The 22,094-nt window shown below is 45.4% G+C and overlaps 1 long non-coding RNA gene across 5 annotated transcripts in view; it reads right to left on the reverse strand.

Annotated features, from left to right (window-relative positions):
- The window catches only part of LOC127492735 (uncharacterized), a 161,153-nt gene that overhangs the window by 12,909 nt on the left and 126,150 nt on the right, over window positions 1-22,094 (reverse strand). The window contains exon 7 of one of the 5 annotated variants that reach the window (XR_011382154.1): window positions 15,184-18,280. The exons of the other annotated variants lie outside the window; for them this stretch is intronic. This is a non-coding gene — a long non-coding RNA (uncharacterized lncRNA). Of the gene's footprint in view, window positions 1-15,183; window positions 18,281-22,094 lie in introns of those variants that run through there. 5 annotated transcript variants of the gene reach the window in all.

Here is a 22,094-nt window from a genome sequence, read left to right on the forward strand (position 1 = left end):
TAAATGACTCTCAATTGAATGTGTGACAGGATGAAAATTCAGGAGATTCTTTTCATTTCCCAAAGATATACTTATTCTTTGGGGACACATTCATGGTTTGCTTTTCCATAATCATTTCTGACGTATTACTTATCAGACTCCAAGTTGCCTCAAAGAAGGGAATTAAATAGTCAGTCTCCATTAGAAACGCTATGAACGACCAAACAATTTTAAGAGCCTTTCTCTAGATATCCTGAAAAGATACATGCTACAGAATCATTGCTTCTCTTTGGAAAATTACAAACTCCAGTTATTAAGACAACTGAACGTAAGACTGAGGCAATTATTCTAAATTATCACCTATATACACAAAATAAAATAAAAACTGTGTAATTCTCTTTATAAATAGATAGCATCTTTGGCTAACAAGACCAAGTCTATTCCCAAGCACATACAGACACACACACACACACACACACACACACTAACATAGACCCAATACCCAAACTTTAAATGGATTGGAACCAAAACTCTCTATTGAAAGTTTGTGGGCCGGCATTGTGGCATAATGGGTAAAGCCACTCTCTGCAGTGCTGGCAGCCCATATGGGCGCCAGTTCAAATCCCAGCTGATCCAGCTCTCTGTTTATGGCCTGGGAAAGCAGTGGAAGATGGCCCAAGTCCTTGGGCCCCTGCACCCACGTGGGAGACCTGGAAGAAGCTCCGAGTTCCTGGCTTTGGCATGGCCATTGTTGCCATTTGGGAAGTGAACCAGTGGATGGAAGATTCTCTCTCTCTCTCTCTCTCTCTCTCTCTCTCTCTCTGTAACTTTGCCTTTCAAGCAAATAAAAAATAAATTGTTTTTAAAAAGATAATCCATGGCAGAACTGTCCACAGCCCCACCCTCCTAAGATATTTGTGAATATTTTGGGATCTAGATAAGGAGGAAGTGTTTGTCCAAAGTCATCTTTTCAAGGAAGCCAACTTTGTGATGTGTTTTAAAATTGCAACACAGCAGGGTAAGCCACCACCTGCGATGCTGGCATCCCATGTCAGCCATACTTAAGTCCCAGCTACTCCACTTCCCATCCAGCTCCCTGCTAATGTGCCTGTGAAAGCAGTGGAAGATGGCCCCAGTGCTTGGGCTCCTTCTACCCACATGGAACAGCCAAATGGAGTTCCAGGCTTCTGGCCTTGGCCTAGCCCCAGCCCTGGCCATTGTAGCCATCTGGGGAATGAACCAGCAGATGGAAGATCTCTTTCTTTTTCTATCTCTCTCTCTCTCTCTCTCCCTCTGTCTCTGTAACTTTGCCTTTCAAATAAATAAAATATTTTTTAAATCACAACACTCCCCAAATATCTGATCCCCAAATTTTGCTGTGCTTTTTCTTGCTTTCCATAGCATTTACCGTACAGTAAGCTGGATCGTTAACTGATCTGTTTGATTTACTATATTTTAGTCTCTCCAGTAGAATCCAAGGCTCACAAGAGCAAGGATCTTGGTGTGCCTTGTTCACTAATAAGTCCTGAGTGTCTAGAAGAGTGTGAAGAAATGTAGGCCCCATTAAGTGCTTGCAGAAGGAATGAACGAAAGACAATTTGCCATTCTTATCTCCTAGTTTCTGGTTTGAAGCTGAGCATCATGGCCCAGGATAAAGAAATGATGATACTGATGAGGTCCTAACCCACTACTCATCAGTTCTTTGATGGGCCCAAACTGTACAACTAGGAGAAATGCAAAGGACACAGAAGGAGGGAGTAATGAAATAGACAAATTGAGAGAGAGAAGAGAGTTCAACACCAGCTCCATATTCCTTAGTCTTACTGGCAGTGAGCTCTCCATACTTTCTAATACATGATTGTCTTTCTCTCAGACAAATCAGGCTCCATTCAGAGAAACCTAGCAGAACAATGATCATTTTCAAAAATAATGTGAGCTTTTTTTAAAATGATGAAACCAAAGGAAAAGGACTAGTTGAGGCTTAAAGACAGGTAAACATCTTTTTAAAAAACTTACATACTTATTTGAAAGGCAGAGTGAGAGAGAGCGAGAGCGAGAGCAAGAGAGAGAGAGAGAGAGAGAAAGCTTCCATCTGTTGCTCACTCCCCAAATGACTGCAATGATCCAGGCTTGGCCAGGCCAAAGCCAGAAACCCAGAATGCCAGCCGAGTCAGCCACATGGGTGTAGGGGTCCTAGTACTTGGGCAATTTTCTTCTGCTTTCCCATGCACGTTAGCGGGGAGCTGGATCAGAAACAGAGCGGCCAGGATTCAAACTGGCACTCCTGTGCGATGCCAGCATTGCAGGCTGAGGCTTAACCAGCTGAGCCACAGCACCAGCCACCAGAAAAGAATTTTTGTCCATTTTTAATTTTTTTGGTAACTGTTGGGAAGGATGAGCAGTAAGTATGAAATAAATATGAAATCAAATAAGGCAAAATTCACTTACGGGTTTAACAATCTGAGGTATACCTGAATATGCTATTATTCCTCAATTTGAATAGATTTAAAAGTTTACAGAACTTTTAAAATATGACCATTTTTTCCTTCTTCCTACTAAAAAGACAATGATTATAACAAATGTCTTTAAAAATAGCAAATACAAATTGTCCCTTCCTTGACCTGTTTAATACATCATATGCACTTAAGGTTTATAGCAGCAATTATTATGAATGAGCTAATAAAGAATAAAAAGCTGTAAGAGAACATAGAAAAAAAGAGAAAAATGGTAAACTACAACCACCAACAGTCCACTGAGAATTTTTTGTAAAAAAAAGAAGAGGCAGAAATGGGTTGAATCACAGAAATGAGAGTGGCAAGCAAAAGATTATCCCACAGATCCTGTTTCCGTTGGTCAGAAGGCTAAACCCTTCATGGGCCCAGCTCTATGGCATAGTGGGTGGAGCCTCAGCCTGCAGTGCCGGAATCCCATGTGGGCACTAGTTCGAGTCCCGGCTGCTCCACTTCCAATACAGCTCTCTGCTATGGCCTGGGAAAGCAGTGGAAGATGGCCCAAATCCTTGGGCCCCTGCACCCACGTGGGAGACCTGGAAGAAACTCCTGGCTCCTGGCTTTGGATCAGCGCAGCTCCGGCCATTGCGGCCAGTTGGGGAGTGAACCAACAGTTGGAAGACCTCTCTCTCTCTCCCTACCTCTCCTTCTCTCTCTGTGTAACTCTGACTTTCAAATTAATAAATCAATCTTTAAAAAAAAAAAAGAAAGAAAGAAAACCGGGGGCCGGTGCTGTGGCTCAGTTGGTTAATCCTCCGCGTGCGGCGCAGGCATCCCATATGGGCGCCGGGTTCTAGTCCCGGTTGCCCCTCTTCCAGTCCAGCTCTCTGCTGTGACCAGGGAGTGCAGTGGAGGATGGCTCAAGTGCTTGGGCTCCTGCACCCGCATGGGAGACCAGGAAGAAGCACCTGGCTTCTGGCTTCAGATCAGCACAGCACCACCTATAGCGGCCATTTGGGGAGTGAACCAATGGAAGGAAGACCTTTCTCTCTGTCTCTCTCTCTCACTGTCTGTTACTCTATCTGTCAAATAAATTTAAAAAAAAAGAAGAAGAAGAAGACTGAGCCCTTCGAACATCACTCTCCATGTGTAGATGAGGCTTGAAAGGATAAGTGAGTAAGAAAAACGGTAAACCTGGTAGATTCTTCCAAAGCTCAAAAGCCAAATTTGATGGAAGAAAGACCATTTGATGTAGATGGTCCGGACTCTGTATTAAAAACTATTGTTCTGATAGCTCACAACACTCAGCTGGTGACTCATTCATTTGTTCAACGCCCTGGGGTGGCAAAGATCCCAGCGAAGTGTGCTCCCTGCTGCCCGGAACTGACCGCATTGCAGAGCTACCTCCAGGGCTAACATCATTGCTTCTCATTCCCTCCTCGCTGAGCTGCCTCCTTGGCTCCAGGACCCAGTGAGCAATCTGGGACTAGTGAGCTTTGAAAAATCTGTAGTTCAGAGTAAAAAGCCACATGTGTTGTGGCCACCTGTGCACAAAAGTGCTCAGCTCAAGTGATCGGCTTTCTGGCCACCAAAAACCTCCCATCTCTGTCCTGCAAAGAACGGAGGTGCCTATCCATCCATTATGCTATGGTCAATTCTCAATCGGTCCCTGGACTTGTCCCTGGTCTTTTGCCTTTGTCCATTCATTTTTAAAAGACTATCAGAAAATGTGCAGAAAATTGAAGGTATTATTTCTTGACCTCAGATGAGCCGATCTTTGTTTTTATTTAATCCAAGAACTACTGGTTTTGTGGCTGTTTCTTTTCCTTTGTTGGGGACAAAAAAGACCATTTTCACTTGTGCACACTTTTAGCTGAAAGACCTGGTGGTTTATTTTTCTACTAACTCTCAGAAACGCATCGTGGGTGTGAATAAATCTGAGCTCTGATCTGACCTTTATCTTTACAATATAACACGAGCACAATAATAATTTATAGGGCTCAGTCCTAAGTGTGACATTTCAATGAGCTGGGTAAATATCATTACCTAAAGTCAGCAGTGAGCAAGGATGCAGACCAGAGGTAGATGGCTACATGTGTTTTCCAGAAGAGGATCATTAATCTGATGGTAGGGACTGTTCTGGAATCAGCAAATACTTCACTCATCAGAGTTGTATGGTTGACAATCTGACAGTAGGGTAAACAAAAAAAAAAAAAAGAGAGAAAGAAAGAAAAAGAAAAAGAATGAGGAAGGCAGAGATGGCTTTCATTTAGCCAGGGAGCAAGGAAATCTCTAGCCCTAGCTAAGCCAGGTTGAATGAGTACTGAAGAGCCCCGACGCATAAGTAACTCACTTAGGTTTCCCTTTTCTTCTCTATGGCTATACAGGGAAGGTTAAGGAAGTCAGACAGGCCAAGAATAGAAGAGAATCCTCCGTGGAACTAGAGGTTAGGAAAGGGAGAATGTGGGGAAGAAGGGACCAGGAGACGGATTGATGATCCTACCTGTCTTCAAAGCTCAACAAACAGCAGTCATGGAGCATATCTGGCACCTGCTTTCGTTCTGCTCTGGGAAGGCAAAGGTATCCATGGCCAGGAATAGAATTCTTTTCTGCCAAGACAGCCGAGTGTCCTTTCTCCCTCCTGCCCCGATTCCCACTGAATCTGACTTTTCTGGACAACATGCCATGCTGGGATCTCATGAGCTGCCTGACCAGGTGAGTCACTGGGTCTGTTTATGACCTCCCCCTTCTCTGACAGGCAAAGTTTCTAGACTTGTAGGAAACCAGCAGGCATCCCTTAGTACTGCTGGCACCCATCAGATTCTTTTATAAGCAGAAGGAAGTGTGGAAACCCCGAGCCAGCTGAAAATACTTATCGGCTACATAACATGTCTCTTCCTATGTTTGCCCATCTTCCTCCTGGGGAAGGAGGCACAGCTGCATGCCCACACTCCCCACTTCTTGTCACTTTACCCTGTCCCCAGCATAGAACAGCAATTCTCCCTGTACCACATCCAACTGATGTACAGAAAGCAAGCTCTTGAAAAATCAAAACTCTATTTTTAAAAGAATGCTACACACCAACCCACAATATGTTCTTGGAGAATTTTGCACTTTTATAAAGAAATTGCTCTCACAGGAACAAATACCACCTTCTTGTTACAAAACCACCCTGGGTTCAGGTTCAGAGGTCTTCTCCTCTAAGCTACTTCTGGCCCCAACTATAATTCCAAACATCATGCCTGAGTAGGTTTCAAGCCATATCTTGACAAAGTTCTCTTTTGTACTGGAAGAAAAGTTTGGGTTCTGTGAAATACATTCATCTGCTTGCCTTGCCCGTAACCAACAGATTAAATACACACACATATCACTTGCCGAGGGTTCCAGCTGTTTAGATTTTCACCCAAACATGTGAATAAAAACCGCAGGCAAAACAAGTACTGTCTCTCCTACCTTTTATGGATTAACAAATAGCCCTTACCCCGCTGATGCCCGCGCTTAATTGGACTATGCTGTGAGGAGCAATTAAGCCTAAATGGCCACTTGCTGAGAGCTGGTGAAAGAAATGCTGCAGCTTGCAGGCATTTGCATTCTCCAAATAGAGCGCATATGCTTTGCTTTGGTGCTCATAAAGAAAGAAGATTTACTTTTTTTTTTTCCCCAGCGCTTTTAAAAGTGAAAAGGGGCCATTGTTTCATGCACTAGGTAGAAACTATTCAAGGGAAATTTTTAGACATAATATAATTTTTGCGACTTCTATGCAAGTAAGAGATGCGGAGATGAAAGAGCTTTGTGCCTCTGTAAAAGAGGGCAGCAACTGTTCCAGAAAGGCCTCTTCCCTCCTTCCTGTCCACCATGGGGTCTCCGCTGTGTGTGCACAAGACAGATCGGTGCTGGCAAAATGAAGCAGAAAATGAGACAATTCCCTGGATACAAACAGCCCCTCACCTGAATGGTATGCAACTGGGGAAGAGAGGTTCCATTTAGAGGCGTGATTTTTTTGGTGTGTGTTCTCACTCTTGACAACAAAGGAAAATAAGCATAAAGAAGCTAAAATAGGACTGACCTAGCCCTTTCATCACAGAAAAGTAATTGCTAGCTGCCCCCAAGACACTCTTCAACCATGCAGGCACATGAACTGCCGGCCTTGGTTACTGATGTTTGCATGACTTTTATTTCCATATGGACAAAGGGACAGAGGAGGTAAGTTGGAATTTTTCCTGAGCTTTGTGGCAAACCATTGAAAAGGTTGGTGTTGCTTATAAAAAAGAAGAGAGAATTCATTGCAATAAACTTTAAGCAATGGAGGAGGCAGAGAGGGGAAAAAGCGTGCATGGCAGTCACTCCAAATTCAACTACCTGGAAATTTCCATCATGTATTTTTCTGCAAACACCATTGCAAACATCTCTTTTACATATGTAGACAGAAGACATGGGGATAATTCTACAAAACCAGAAGTGTAGGAATAGAAAAGTGTGATACCTTTTTCACTCGTTGTAAGGCTCACAGCCAAAAATACTCCCATAATAAAAGATAAGCGAACAAGAGAAAAGCATAACTATTTAATTGAGATTTTACGTGATGCAGGAGCCTTCATAAATGAAGACCAAAGTCCTAGGGAAAATGGGTTGTTTCTGTTTCGGTTTGATGATAAATGAACAGCCATGTGAAGATGGTACTGTGCAGAAGGACATGATGGTAACGGGCTGAGGGGGAGACTCAGCAAGGCCGAGCGCAGGGACCTTTGGCCTCCGTAGCTTTGCTTCTTCCCACGTATAGGTCAGGACCCTGCTGAGAGCGACCTGTCTTGGGGTTATGGCTATATACTTTGGAAAAAACAGGGTCTGATTTCAATGATCAAACTTAGGGAAGAGGGATTCTAATTTCTGAGACTCACTTTGGGGAGGAGGGGAGGAGGAGACCGAGGGGCAGGGGACAGCAGTCAGGAGAAAGTCAAGGAGAGACTTTACTTCTGAAGCCTCCTGGTCTCCTTTAGTTCAAAGTACTCGGCATGCCAGAGTGCCATTCTTTGAGATATCCTCTTCTGAGCCCCAACAACTGTATAACAGCTTTATGTATGTGTGTGTGTGTGTGTGTGTGTGTGTGTGTTTTGACAGGCAGAGTGGACAGTGAGGAGAGAGACAGAGAGAAAGGTCTTCCTTTGCCGTTGGTTCACCCTCCAATGGCCGCTGCGCAGGGCCCAAGCACTTGGGCCATCCTCCACTGCACTCCCTGGCCACAGCAGAGAGCTGGCCTGGAAGAGGGGCAACTGGGACAGAATCCAGTGCCCCAACCCGGACTAGAACCTGGTATGCTGGCACCGCAAGGCGGAGGATTAGCCTAGTGAGCCGCGGCGCCGGCCAACAGCTTTATATTTTTAAATGTTTGGTTTTGTTTTTCTTCACTTTAACACCAAGGAAAATTATATATTAATATTGAAAAAAAAATGTTGAACTTCAGGAAAAATTTTCTCCCTAACAAATGATTTTAATATTTAAAACATGCCTCTATGTTGTTGGGGACCATACTGTGTACTGTGTATGTTAAGAGGAAAATTTTTTTTCTGCCCATGTAGGTAGCAGAAAATGGACAGGAGCCTGCAAATGAAGTAACAATAGACAGATTACTGGGGGAAAGTCTAGATTTATTTATACATGGATGCAGAAACACTCAGTAAGAATAACTCCTTAAATAGTCAGAGGTAAATCTGATATACCAACTTAACAAAAGCAGGAGAGGTTGAGCTTCCAGGGAAAAGTGTTAGGGTTCCTTTGAGCTCTTTGGTGACAATGGACACGAGTTAGCACTTCCCCAGCACCAAGGGTGAGTGTTCTCACAGACAGAAAGCTCCCTCAGAGAGAGTTAACTGCAGCTGAACTTTCAGGAGGCCTGCTTAAGTTTAAATCCTGGTTCTGTGATGCTGGCGTTCCAAATATTTTTTCAGATTAAAGTAATTTTCATACCACTTTGGTGAGCTATTAACCTTTTTGGAGGAGGTTTAGCTGCAGCCCTGGCCTCTACCCACTGGATACTAGTAGAAATAGCCTCCTCCCTCAGTGTGACAACCAAAGCATCCCCAGGTGTAGCCAACGTCCCCTCGAGAACACGGGATAAAATCACCTCTAGTTAAGAACCACTACTCTCAGGTTTAAAAACAGAATTAAGGGATTAAAAAAAAAAAACACTGATAGGTTGAAATGATGACTTTTAACCACACAATTCGATTTTAAACAATTATCTATTGACTCCTAGCCATGAAAGATGAAAAAATTGACACTTTGAATTCTTTTCACATTTCTTCCCTCCAAGTCCCAGCATTGGTTAGCCATCATTTTTATGTTATCAAGATTTCAAGCCCTTAAATTTTACTCTATAATACTAATTCTGACAATTAGTAAACTATTAAATAATTCGGGTCACCTCATGTCCTTTACTACAGCTTCTCCATTCCTCCCTGAGTTCATGAAGCCCGTATTCAGTGGGATTTCTCCTGCTGGCTCAGAGTCTGGAGCTAAAGCCTCCGAGCTGCACACAGCTATGAAGCCACCTACAGTCTAATGAGAAGCACCACTGAACCCTAGAACTTACACGAGAGAAGGCAGTCCCATCCCCGCCATCATCTCGTGCTCTAGCCTACGTATGCAGAAGACAAAGAACTCAAGGAAGACTGGAGGATCAGCTGGAACGAGTGTGCTGTGCTCTCCTTCCCCAGTCCCCTTCCCAACACTCACACACACGCACACACGCACACACTCTCTCACACACACACACACCAAATGAGGGAGTGATCTAGGAATCACAGGTGGAGATCCAAGTGCCTGAAAATAACCCCGAGACAAGCCTACAAGCCTATCATTCCCTTTAGAGTTTCTTCTGCTGCACACTGGCCATCTTCTGTCTTGGGTCTCACTGAGGTTGAAAACAAAGGGATCTAGGAAGAAAATGCAAGGCACAAAGTACAGGTAGCGGTAGAGTAACCTAAAGCATGAGTTTCTGGGGATTACTAGGGAGGGCATATGGTCTCTCCTCAACATCATAAATTCATGCCTGGGACAGACCCCCGGAACAAAAGGCAGATTAGTAGGACGAAAACAAGCAAGTTTATTAATGCATAAAGTGTACAATACATAGGCCAAACCTCGTGAAAGGTAACTCGGGCATAGAACTCTGGCCTATGCGGCACTTCAACAAAGAACAATAACTGACAGGACAAGGGAAAGCAGCTTCAGGTTTCCAAGGGCAGGAAATCATGGGACGATAGATGGATGAGTAAGCCTTATTAGCACATTCTGCAGGTGCCATCTCAGCTGATACAAGTTGAATGCACCAAAGGAGAGTTTATATCCTGTCCTTAGAAAAACGGGGGATGGAGAGAGCTCTTTCCGTTTGCTGCTTCTTTATTATCGTTAGCTCAAAACTCCTTCACATTTTCAAGAGGCATACTCTGGTCACCCCGGGCCAGGTGTCCATGAGCAGGCAAGTCGAGCCTTCTCAGTAGTATCCCGTCTGGGGGACCAGCTACAGAGCAAGAGGGTTCGAGCAGCAAAAGCTGTGGAGTAGGCCGCTGGAGGTAGGAGCTGAGCTGGAGTCAGAAAAGGTCTTAGCACAGCATACATTACTCACCCACCCGAGCAGAAAGAGGCCCATGAAGACCTAATACACACGCACACACACACACACACACAAAGCCTCTTGCAAATCCTAGCTAGCACATTGCCAATAGTGACCAAACTTCAGAAAAACACCCAGACACCACTGAAGCGATGTTGACCCCATTTCCCTCATTCCTCCTGCTCACCAAACACCACACAAGGAAGAGGAAGAAAGGCAAGAGAGAGGACAGAAGGAGGAACCGTTGCTGAGGGTGTCCAGTCTTGGAGTGGAAGGAAAGAAAATGAGGATTAAATTGAATGTGAGGCCGGCCCCGCGGCTCACTAGGCTAATCCTCCGCCTTGCGGCGCCGGCACACCGGGTTCTAGTCCTGGTCGGGGCGCTGGATCCTGTCCCGGTTGCCCCTCTTCCAGGCCAGCCCTCTGCTGTGCCCAGGGAGTGCAGTGGAGGATGCCCAAGAGCTTGGGCCCTGCACCCCATGGGAGACCAGGAGAAGCACCTGGCTCCTGGCTCCTGGCTCCTGCCATCGGATCAGCACGGTGTGCCTGCCGCAGCGCGCTGGCCGCGGCGGCCATTGGAGGGTGAACCAACGGCAAAGGAAGACCTTTCTCTCTGTCTCTCTCTCTCACTGTCTACTCTGCCTGTCCAAAAAAACTAAAAAAAAAAAAAAAAAAAAAAAAAAAAAAAAAAATTGAATGTGAAACAAAAGAAGCTACACAGAATTCTGGGTACTTAAAAAAAAGTGATTGGATCAGGCTGAGCTGCTGTTAAAAGATCGACAAAGGAAAATTTAACTGGGACAGTTTGAGGCAAGTGTTGGAGAATGTGAAGAAAGATGTTGTGTTTGGATATTTTCATCTCAAAGCTTTCAATAAACCGGTTACATGTATTCTGAATCATCTCTCTTTCCAGAGACCCCTATGTACTCAGTCATTTAAGGACGTGCATAACTGCGAGTATGAACGTGTAGGATTAATACATGACACAGTAAAGCTTTGTTTCCCTCAGAACTGTGTCGGCATTCCTTCACCATCTTTTGGCGCTGAGCATTGCTAGGAAGAAGTCTGAAGTCAGCCAGACGTTTCCCTTGTTTGTGGTTTAAGTTCTTTTCTTCATGTCCACGAAAGCTTTTCTTTTTCTTTTTCTATGTCTTGGTGTTGACTGTGTTCTGTCCATCTTCACTGTATCACGCTGTTTACCCTCAATGTGTTGATGCAGGTGTTTAGTGCAGGAAACTATCCTTTTGTATTATTGAAATCATTTCTGTTCTGTCCTTTCACTTGCTCAAAAATGCCAATTACTTTATGTTGGATCCCTTTTGGTTTTCTTCCATATCCAGTACACTGTCTACAATTTTCTCATTATTATTATTTGAGGGACAGAGTCCCCTTCTGCTGGCTCATGCCCCAAATGTTTGCCGTGGCCAGGAATAGTCAGGAGCCAGAAATGTGGCGGAGACCTAACGACTTGAATCGTCACTGCTGCCTCCTTGGGTGCACATTCGCAGGAAGCTGGACTCAGGAGTGGATCCAGGCTTGAACAGAGGCGTTCAGGTGTGGGACACGGGCCTCTTAGCTGGCGCATGACTACTGGGCATACATGCACTCCCATAATCTTCTTCTGTCTTTGATTTTTTCCACGTAATTTTGGATGATGTTGTCAAACATGCCCCGTATATATAACTGTGTTTTGGTTTATTCTTTCTGTGTTGTTTTCCTTTTCTATTTCTCTTGGTTCATTTCTCATCTTTTTCTGTTGCCTCTTCATTCTCCTCTGAGCCTTTCTATTTCTTCTTTGAAGTATTTTCCTCTGTAATTTGGTCATGGGAAGCCTCTCTGAGACTCATGGAAAGGTTTCCCTGCATCCTTTTTTTCTAGTTCTATAGGCAATTCTTCTTGTGGTGCATTTTATACCCCTCTTCTAAAACCTTTATTCTTTCTTCCCCTCTCATGTTGTTACTGTTAGGCAGAGTCTACTCACAGGACTTCATTTGAAAACAGTCATCTCTGAAGGGCTTGTAGGTGGTCCAATGCTAAAATATCAAGTGTGATTTTTAGAGAAGCATGGTGTCAGTCACATCCTCACACCAAATCTTTATTTCCTGTATCACTAGACACTGGTCTCCTCCGTTCTCAGCCCAGAAACTTCTGTTTCACATCCTTTTAAAAATATTTTATTTATTATCTACTTGAGAGGCAGAGTTACAGACAGAGAGAGGGAGAGACAGAAAGGTCTTCCATCCACTGGTTCACTCCCCAAATGGCTGCTACAGTCAGAGCAGGCTGATCCAAAGCCAGGAGCTGCTTCTGGGTCTCCCACGCGGGTGCAGAGACTCAAGCACTTGGGCCATCTCCTGCTGCTTTCCCAGGACAGAGGCAGAGAACTGGATCGGAAGTGGAGCAGCCGGGACACAAACCTGTGCCCATATGGGATGCTGGCTCTGCAGGTGGACACGCAGCTTACTATACCACTGCACTGGTCCCTGTTGCACATTCTTGACCCCACTCCTGAAATTTTTCCCTCAACCTGGAGTGCAGAGCACTGATTGAAAGTTTTTAGAGATGAGAACTACATTTAGGGAGGATGAAGTAAGGTACAGAATGCAGGAGAAGAAAGGAGGCAGTGAAAACAATGAGTGTAGTGACTGTGCGTGTCAGTATTCCCGTGCCATCACACCAGCAGAGCTCAGCAACATGGACCACTGAATCCTCACCCAAATTGATAGTCCTTTCTTTTTTAGGATAAAAATGTGCGACATGGAAGCATTACACGGACTGAGAAAATTAAATGGAGAGACATACCCCTCTCTGCCTGCCCCCGGGACAGCTCAGCCTCTGCATCTGAGGAGCGGAGTGAGAGAGGACCCCTGAGAAGACAAGCCGGACTCCTCAGCAGATGAGGTTGGGGCATCTTGTTGCTCCGGATTGGCTGTCACTGTTTGAAGCATTCCCCAGGTCTCCCTCTCTCCATCACATTCCAAGGACTTTGGCCATCTTCCACTGCTTTCCCCAGGTCATTAAAAAGGGAACTGGATCAGAAGTGGTACAGCCGGGATTCGAACCAACTCCCATTTGGGATGCTGGTATTTCAGATGGAGGCTTCACCTGCTACACCACAATGCCAGCCACTGTGGGCAGTTTCTAGCTCCTAGAGGCACACTGCAGAAACTCTGAGGGGACAGGCAGAGGAGGAACCATGCGTGCCTCTTAGGGTCTGTTTTCCACATCACTGATGCATCGCAACTGGGGGTAGGAGCATTGACAGTCTCTGGTTAGAAATGAAACATGTGACTTACTGATTGATGTTTCTCATCTAACATTCAAAAGGTGGTTAGGCAGGAAAGCCATTGGTTTCAACTTCCACTTATTAATCATCAGAGTAAAGGTAAGGACCTAGACCAGCTAAAACCTAAGCTAGGGTCCTACCAGATCAGCTGCTGCTCCTCCCCTGTAGGAAAACATGAATGGAAGGCGGATATTTGGCATAGCAGTGCAGCTGTTACTTGGGATGCCGGCATCGCTAATTGGAGTACCTAGGTTCAAGTTCCGGCTCCAATTCCAACTTCCTGCTATTGTGCAGCCTTGGGAGGCAGCAGTTAAGTAGTTGGGTCCCTGCTACCCAGGTGGGAGACCTGGGCTGACTTCTTTTCTCCTGTCTTTGGCCTGACCAAGCCCAGGCCTGGCAGGCATTTGGGAAGTGAACCAGTAAATGGAAGCACTCTCTCTCTCTCTCTCTCTCTCTCTGTGTGTGTGTGTGTGTGTGTGTCTCCCTCTCCCTCTCTCTCTTCCCCTCCCTCTAAAACCAATAAATTTTTAAAATATGAACAGGAAGAGGAATAAACTGTCATCCTTTTTAAAAGGTCTAACAAACATATTAACAGAGAAGCCCCTCCACAGTTTTTAGGAAGGGAAAGTGCAGTCACTGTCACTTGCATCAGTCAGGCATTTTTCGCTGGAGCAGATCTGGGTGGAACAACTGTGGACTTCTCACAAACAGGCGTGAGCAGCGTGGTCCACCTCCTCAGCTCCCTCCGGCAGGGCCGGGCCCTCTTCAAATGTTACTACTCCCTCTGGGAATCTGCTCAGAGTCACCAGGCTCTGATTCATTCCTCTGTTCTTGGACCCATGCAGCAGGCTATTCACACCTGTACAGCCACCTCGCTCAGTACTTGCCTGACCAGGGCTCACTCATGCATCTGGCGACACGATTCTGTGAATCTCTGGGAGGCAAGTGGCAGCCCAGCTCTCAAAAGGCTATTTAACATATGTTGTAATGCATGCTACTGACGTGTTTGCTGGGTCGCATTCCACCTCAAGAGTGCTTGATTCTTTTTGTGCAATGGACACCTTCGGCAATCTGATGAAGCTAAGAATTCTGTCTCATAATAATACATTCAGATCAATGAAACAGAAACATCAGATAACAAAGAACCATTTTGTGAAATATGGTCATCAAAATATTTTTGAAACAGATTTGTGATGTAGTAATACATGTGCTTCTTTAGCTAAATATCATGTTTACGCGTTAAGAGAGAAGTCCAGCAGCAGGCTTAATAATTATCATGATTTCTAAATAGTAATGAGTATAAATGATGTTTCAAGGCTTTCCAACAACTGTAATGTATATTAAATGAACTGACTTATACTGGTAACATAGTCACAGGAGCTACTAATACTATTATGAGTTTTGGGGGGCTCACATATATCATTGAAAGAAACGCTCAATTTTGGTTAGAGATTAGTGAATAAAGAGATGTAATTTTCCCCTCCAAGTTCACAAAGCTTCCTCCTTGAGTTCTGTTCAGGAACCCTGGGTTCAGAACTCCGGGTGTGCTACAAAACCACCAGCTCCAACATGGAATGCCAGGAATGCATTGCCCTGCTGGAACATCAAGCTGGGTGAGTGGGCTCAGTAGCTGAGCAGGAGTTAATCATTAAGGGAGAAGAAGGAAAAGCTGGTTGGCTCTCCAGGAGACCAGAGAGGTCTGGAGCAGGAATGGGGCTCCTAGGGCAAGGACTAGGAATAGAAAGGTTGTGAAGGGGACAAGGGAGCAAGTGAGTGAAGAAGGAATCCAGGCTTGCAGACGCGTCGGTGACCGTGATGGTAAAAGGGTTTTTCCTTTTTTTTTTTTTTCTCCTCTTTTTCCCCTTCGCCCTCTCTGTCTCCTCACAGTGGAAAATAAAAAAGGTAGGGCAGTAGATTCTGGTAGAGATTTCCCTCTTGCAGTTATCAAAAAGCACAGGATAGCAAGTGCTTCTCTTCGAGCTATTCAAAAGAAATGACCCAGAGCATAAGCAAGGATCTGGTCAGGGTTGTGTGTTACAGTGGTCTTTCAAGTTACAAAATAGTATACAATTAAAATGTCATCAATAGGGCCATGTTATGAATGGAGATAGCAGAAGACACAACAAAGGTCAGACTGTCAAACAACACTCACAAACCTTAGCGCTCTCTCCCAGATCCAATCTTTATTAATAATTTCAAGGGCGCAGGCAATGAAGCAGCACAGGTAGAGGAGGGAGAGATCAAGCTCCAGCGGAGCCCTTGGGGTCTTTTTCTTGCATCTAATGTAGATGCTCCATCCCAAGACCACAGAGGAGGCCTGTTAGAACAGGGCACAGCCATCTTTCTTCCCCAGAAGGAAGCTGCTTACTTCCTACTTCGGGAAACATCTCAAACATCTCCATTCTACACTCGGATATTTACATAATTTACATGACATTTTCCAGAGAGTTGTGCCTCATAAATCCGTAGATTTCAGATCTGTTTACCTAAGAAAGCCTAAACACCAAAGCACATTCTGCTAAAAGCGTTCCATGGATAAGGACTCTCCTGCTGGCGAAAACAATTTAGTCAGGAGGTCATCAGTGTCTCTCTAAGATTAGATCAATTGACTTGCTGCCTTCTCTTCCCAGCAAAGGGAGAACATGGTGCTCAGACCTGCTGCTTCCAAAGTGTGCAAGGGGACTTGCAAAAGAGTGTGGGAAAGTGGAATGCCAAGATGTTTGTATTAACATAGGACAATACTTCTGGTACATTGTTCAGTGACAACAGCATAATAGTTATAGTACTTGTATTTTCTTTATCATCTCAACTACATGAAAATATTACAGAAAAACTAAAAGGTGATTGCTAAAAAGATTTTAAGCAATGTACAGATTATGATATTTTATTCTTTATATTTTCCACAAAAGCTATGTATTCCTGTCACTGACTTTATTTAAATTAAAGGACAAAGGAGAATCTACATAGCTCACTGGACAGAGTATTAAATTTGAAAACAAACTGAGGGGCTGGCATTGTAGTGGGTAAAGCTGCTGCCTGCAATGCCAGCATCCCATATGTATACCAGTTGGAGTCCAGGTTGCTCCACTTCTGATTCAGCTCCCTGCTAATGCACCTGGGAAAAGCAGCAGAAGATGGCCCAAGTGCTTGGGTCACTGTACCCACCATGGGAAACCTGGATGAAGCTCCTGGCTTGGGTCCAGCCCAGCCATGGCCACTGCACCAACTGGAAAGTAAACCAGCAGATGGAAGGTCTCTCTCTCTCTATCTCCCTCTTTCTCTCTGTAACTGCCATTTCTCTGCAGCTATAAATTAAGACGTAATACTCACCTCTCACAGTTGTGCATCCTAAGTAGAAGCATCAACCAACCTCCCGGACACCCTCTCTAGTAGCCTCCCAAGCTGAGCTGCTTTGCTGGGGAGCAACCAACTACTCCCCCTTGGCTACATCTGCACAATTGGGCCAACCAACCGGAGGCCTGGAGCTGGTCAGTGGTCCTGCCATTTCTGGTCTTGAATGAAAAATCACTCTACGAGGCCTGGGATCTCACATTCTGGCAGCTGCGAAGTGCCAGGGAATCTCCATCACACAAACTTTGACTAGCAGAGAGAAAAAAAAAAAAAAAAACAAAAACAGATATGGAGGCTAGGGGGAAACACACGGCCCCGCCTCCCACTCTCCCATCAGCTACTCCAGTCTTCCTCCAAGAGCCCTGCACAGTCTCAGTGCCCACCTTTTCACTCACACCCCTCACAAAAGAGCAGTCAAGGGAGCAGCTTCACCTCGTTTTGATTCTTCTTTCTTCTCACTGTACTTGTTCTTTACTTTAGCTGCCCTGAGCTCATGCCTTCCAAATAAATGACCAATATTTATTCTCTGCTTTGGTTCTGCTCAGCTTTCTGGGAAACCGAGCTAAGATAATTTATATGAAAACACTCAGCCTGTAAGCTCTTGGAGTAGAATGTGTATGTGGACACATTGGGGCTGGGGTGTGTGCACACACATGCACTACACAATACATGCGCTATTCTTGGTAGATTTTTTTTGTCTTTATAAATGTCTTGTATATTAAAATTTAAACAAAATTGCTTTTTTTGGTTCCCATTCCCACATCCTGCCCCATTCCTTCCTATAAACAAGGTAAAACCCTGTCAGTGAGATGACCTTCATACTATGAATTATTATAAAAAGTTATAAATAACACGCACAGTATACAAGTGAGTCAGGAGAATACCATGGCTAAAAGCACAAACCCTAGCGTCAAACAGACCAGGAGTGAACGCTCGGTTCCATGTGGTCTGAACAGAGTCAGCCTCTTAGAGACTCCCCATTCATCTGCAAACCTATTGAATTAATACTTCCCTCATGTGGTCATTACAAGTTTGCATGAAATAATGAATTAAAGTCCCTAGCACAGGATCTATGAAGAATATGTGAAATTATTATTATTATTATTATTATTATCAATAATACCATTTATAATATATATTCCAAATCAAGCCCAAAGTAATACTGAAAAATGTGCTAATGAAGTTAAGACAAAAATGGGCTTTTTCCTTCTTGGGTTAATTATGTTTTAACACTTTGCGTGTAGCTGAAGAGGTCTCAAGTCCTGAGGCAGATGTCAGAAGTGTCACCAGGGCCAGCACCGTGGCTCACTAGGCTAATCCTCTGCCTGCGGTGCCAGCACACCGGGTTCTAGTCCCAGTCGGGGCGCTGGATTCTGTCCCGGTCGCTCCTCTTCCAGTCCAGCTCTCTGCTGTGGCCCGGGAGGGCAGTGAAGGATGGCCCAGGACCTTGGGCCCTGCACCCACATGGGAGACCAGGAGAAGCACCTGACTCCTGCCTTCGGATCAGCGTGGTGCGCGCCGGCTGCAGTGGCCATTTGAGGGGGTGAACCAACGGAAAAGGAAGACCTTTCTCTCTGTCTCTCTCTCTCATTGTCCACTCTGCCTGTCAAAAAAAAAAAAAAAAAAAGTGTCACCAGCAAGGGGAGGCTGGGCAAAGGCCACCCTGAAGCCATCAACCCAGATCTATGCCCTGAAGACATGGATGGAGCCTGGTAGAGGAAGTAGAATGCACCACTCTCTCCTGGGGCAGTAAGGGCCCGAGCCAAACTGACCGGGATTCCTGGGACCCCAATCCCAGTTGATGCCGTGCAATGCCAGTCAGGGAAACAGATAGCAGCCTGCTCTTTCGGTGGGTAGGGCTGCTCCGCAAGGTCCCTGGCGCCCACCAGCTAGCACGTCTCCAGCAGCACCCTGATCACAGAGCCGGGTGTGGTCTGAGGCTACTAAGATACATTCCCAACTTGCCTGCATTCACTCGGTGTGGTACTAGCCCTGGAGACAGGAGGTCCTGGTTCAGGAGAGATGACAGCCACAGGAGGTAATAAATAGACCCCTGTCAGGCGAGAGGAGCCAGGGTGGGGAGAGCCAGAGGCCTCAGCACACCCACGACCGCCGCACCCAGGAAGCACGCCACAAGTAAGATCAGATCAAGTCCAACCACAGAGCTGACCCGCAGCTCCAAGGACACCGGCTCCTAACTCATGCTAGTGCCAGCCTTCTTCAGGGACCTTTTAAACCCAAATATTTACTGAATTCTTGTCCAAAATGATCCTGTTAGGACACCGTGGCCTGGCATCCTAATTTTTTCTAAACAAAGATCTCTGGGATTCTTTATCTGTTTCGTGCAGAGCAGTACATTGCTGAACAAAACTTCAGCCTCTCTCCGACTCCCCACAAACATTCAAAACTCGGTGGCGTTTGCATCCGTTCACGTCAGGATATCATCCATCTCGTGGCTTAACATGATGAGCTGATGCTGGAGGACATTATTATTTCATGTTTCTATTCTGAGAAAGATGTCTCTCTTCAACTTAACTACTAGCTGACAAAAATAATGTTGAACATCTGCAAGAGATAAAACAACTTGAATCCAATTTCCTTTCACATAGATTAAGAGCCCCATTCTCCTGTCACTTATGTAGCACATAACTCAATTTTTTGCAATATTTAAATGAGAGGCTAGTTTTTCAGGTCTGTCATGTGGATGACATAAATTTTTTATTTTGTCCCTTCCACTGATGTAGTGGATATATGAGACCCTGTCAGAATGTGGCAGCTTGGAAAAGAAAAGGGGACTCACAGACTAAAAGACAGAAAGACCAATAGTAGGGAGAGGCTGTAAGAAAATCTCCTCTTTTAAGAACACAAATAAGTAAATCACATTCGTGACATATGCCCTGCGGGGCTATATGACATTCAAATATAACCCAAGACACCTTCATGGATCCAAGAGTTAATGGCCTATAATTTCAAATTAATTGGACAGGCAAGAGACCTAAACGTAGGTGTAACAGAACTAGAACAAAAAAGGGCTGCTATTGGTTCAAGTACCTGACAAGTCCAGGTTTGTTCTGCCTTCAGGTGAGTTTCAGGACTCCTAAGTCGCCAGGATCTAATTCTTTATCTTTTGGTTCCATTCTCAGACAGACTTTCTCCAAATGGGAGCAAGTTGGCGACAACAACTCCAGGCTCATGTGACAGATTTGTTAAGGAGAGTCAACTTTTTGGATCACTTTCAGTGTCAAGTTAGGAAAACATTCAACACTCTAGGTGCTTAAAGCAGAAGGAATTTAATTCAGGGAATTGGCTACCTGAGTAGTAGAAGAACTGAGAACCAAAAAGGAAGGAATGAGAAATTAGAAAATAGTGGTATGAAGCTTCTGCCACTCCGGGGACTGGCCGGACAAAGGGAAAGGATGCTGCTCTGGGAACCCAGGGGCCTAAGCCAGCAGCAGAATGTAGAACCATGGCATGTCTGTCACACAGAAGCTAGTCTTGGAGGAGAAATACCCACCAAGTGAGATGTTTCCCAAGGCAGAAGGCAAAGAAGTTATCCTGGCTTCTTCCTTATATTCTGCCATCTCTTGTAAGTGGCTCTCGTTGGACAACCTTAGCTGGAAGCCAGCTGGCAAGGCAGCCGAGGGTATGTAGCTGCCTACGACATACAGCAGGTAATAGATCCGGAACTGAGCAATCTCATCTCCTGGTGGATGACCTGGAGCCGAAGGGAACTGCGTGCAAGCATGCGTGGGGCAGAACTTTGAATTACAGGTCAGTGGCAGGCTGGGCTGGTGGGGTATTCAGGATCAGTGAACAGTCAGGGTCAAGACAGAGGTAGCTCTAGGTCTAAGCAGTTCTAATGCTGGAGCAGGGGAATTCTTAATAGGTATGGGGTCAGGCTGCTGATTCTCATTCCTTGGGTATAGACAGGCATGAGGAGAAGGTGAGGAGACGGCTCATGTTATCTGGACAGTAATGGCCTACAAGGGACTGAGTAAGCATATTGAGGGTAAAGAGAGACAAGAGGGGATGGCGCTATGTTGTAGTGGGTAAAGCCGCCACCTGCAGTTCCAGCTTCCCATATGGGCACTAGTTCCATTCCCTGCTGCTCCACTTCCGATCCAGCTCTCTGCTATGGCCTGGGAAAGCAGTAGAAGATGACCCGAGTGCTTGTGCCCCTGCACCAAGGGAGACCTGGAAGAAGCACCTGGCTCCTGGCTTCGGATCAGCCCATTTGGGGAGTGAACCAGCAGATGGAAGACCTCTCTCTCTCTCTCCCTCTCTCTCCCTCTCTCTCTGTCTTTCAAATAAATGAAGACATATTTTAAAAGAGAGAGAGAGAGAGGCAGGAGTCTCACTGCCTTCAAACAGAAAAGTGAGGCTCTCAGGTTGCCATGGGATGTGCTGTCAGACTATAATTGAAGGTATCTTTAAATTAGTGGTTTTAATATAAACAGATAGAAAGCAACAGAAATAACTTCAGATGTGTGTGAAATATGTGAATACCCATGACACGGTGGCAAAAAACAATCTAAAGGAAAGATCCTGGTGAACAAGACCCCAGCAGAAGGATCAGGCCATCAAGGAGAGAGGCGCCTTTCTCTGAAGGGAGGAAGGAACCTCCACTGTGATATGGCCTTGACTAAACAAATTCAGAGTCGGTGAACTCAAGGGGCTTCCATAGCCTAGACAGCTCATAGCAAGAGTCTCTGGTGATTGCTGACATCATAAATAAGAGTGCCAACTGTTAAATCAACAACAGGAGTCACTGGGTTCATGCTCCCCACGCAGGATCTCTGTCCTTAATGTGTTTAAATATGAAACTCAAAAACAACACTACTAGTCGAACAATACCCTATACCTGGTTCGGTTGTGTGAGTGCAGCCTGTTGAAATCCCTGCTTAGTATATACTAAGTTGATCTTCAGTATATGAAGGTAATTGAAAATGAAACGTGATGAAGGGGGGGATGGGAGAGGGAATAGGTGAGGGGAGGGCCGGAGGGAGGGAGGTTGGGGGGGGAAGTCACAACAATACAAAAGTTGCATTTTATATTCTACTTAAAACTATTGGTTGAACTCTGTAATTAATACACAATTACTGCCAGCGCCGCAGCTCACTAGGCTAATCCTCCGCCTTGCGGCACCGGCACACCGGGTTCTAGTCCTGGTCGGGGTGCCAGATTCTGTCCCAGTTGCCCCTCTTGCAGGCTAGCTCTCTGCTGTGGCCAGGGAGTGCAGTGGAGGATGGCCCAAATGCTTGGGCCCTGCACCCCATGGGAGACCAGGATAAGTGCCTGGTTCCTGCCGTCGGATCAGCGCGGTGCGCCAGCCGCAGCTTGCTGGCCACGGCGGCCATTGGAGGGTGAACCAATGGCAAAGGAAGACCTTTCTCTCTGTCTCTCTCTCTCACTGTCCA

The sequence above is a fragment of the Oryctolagus cuniculus genome, chromosome 14 (assembly GCF_964237555.1).
Source record: "Oryctolagus cuniculus chromosome 14, mOryCun1.1, whole genome shotgun sequence".
Taxonomy (NCBI): Eukaryota; Metazoa; Chordata; class Mammalia; order Lagomorpha; family Leporidae; genus Oryctolagus; species Oryctolagus cuniculus.